The sequence below is a fragment of the Suricata suricatta genome, chromosome 1 (genome assembly GCF_006229205.1).
Source record: "Suricata suricatta isolate VVHF042 chromosome 1, meerkat_22Aug2017_6uvM2_HiC, whole genome shotgun sequence".
NCBI classification, from domain to species: Eukaryota; Metazoa; Chordata; class Mammalia; order Carnivora; family Herpestidae; genus Suricata; species Suricata suricatta.
In genome coordinates this window covers 9,259,853-9,261,197 of record NC_043700.1, presented here as the reverse complement: position 1 = coordinate 9,261,197, position 1,345 = coordinate 9,259,853, and positions in this window count along the sequence as shown.

Genomic DNA, 1,345 nt, shown 5'->3' with positions numbered 1-1,345 from the left:
TCCACCTCTATACTACAGTATACTTGAGGTCCATGCAAAAAAGTAGCTACTTTTTATATAGAAAATGGATGATTAAGTCTTTGGTGTTGTAAAAGCAACTTCAATTAAACATAACCACCCCCACCACCATAAAAAGAAGAGGGAAAAAAAAATAAAGAAAATAATAAGGGAAAAACCCAAGACACACTCCCTAGGGGGAAAAAATAAAACCCAGCATGTAATTTCTGTCCTTGACAGAATGTATTAAATAAGCAACCACCACCAACAAGCAAAACAAGTACTACAATGTAAAAATATTTTAAAAAATGATAACCCTCTCACATGCATAAATGAAAGGTTGCATACAAAGAATATCCAACTTATGTTCTTCTTCCAGTTAAAGCAAACATGTGAAATGAACATTTTGTCACAGCTTAACATCAATTCATGTGAGTTTCAAGTCAAACTAGGTCAAAATCATCCAGTAATCTATCTTTGAAAATAACCCAGCCAACTTTTAATTAAAGTTTTCTATTTTAACTGGTTTTCTTTCTTATTGGATTATTCTGTTGGCTGCTGTAGGTTAAACAGATTTAGAATATCCATGGTGGCATTAGAAAGTCTTCTGTGTTTGTGTCCCGCAGAGTAACAGTATCAGCTCAGAGAACTTATAAACTTCTTCTTCCTCTTTTCCACATTATTTGTAGGCCTCCTCTAAGTGCTAAGATAGTTGTGCCACCAGTACCAAAATTCAATGAATATCTGCTAATACAGAATTAGATCACATCCATTTCATGAACAAACTTATATAATTAAAAAATGAAATATCTTATTTGAGAAACAAGAATTAAATATTTCGCTATAGTCATTGAAGAGACTGATGGTGGTTATAGCATGCAAAAATCCATATGTGTAAAAAGAAATATAGAGTAAGACCAAACATTTTTGCTTTTGCTTAGAGAATTGAAAAAATGAGTAGTAGTAACATTTGAAATCAAGAGAGAAAAATCTCAGTTGTACCTGTGCGCTGAATGACAATGGATTTCTGTTACCTTTCTCGGAACACGGTTACGAGCCTAATTATAATTTAAGACAAGTTATTAACAATGAATGAAAACTCGATTAGTTCCTTGCAAATATCATGGAATGTGCTTTCATTTCCATTGCACATACAGTGCCTATTGATAGAACCTGAAAGAAAAAAGTTAACACAGAGTTAAAAGTTTCAGGTGGACGATATAGTGGTTCAGCAGGTCATCACCCCACCTGGTGCCCGTCACCACTGCATCCTTAATCCCCGTCACCCATTTAGCCCATCCTCTGACTCATCTTCCCTCTGGAGATCATCAGTTTGTTCTCTGTAGTT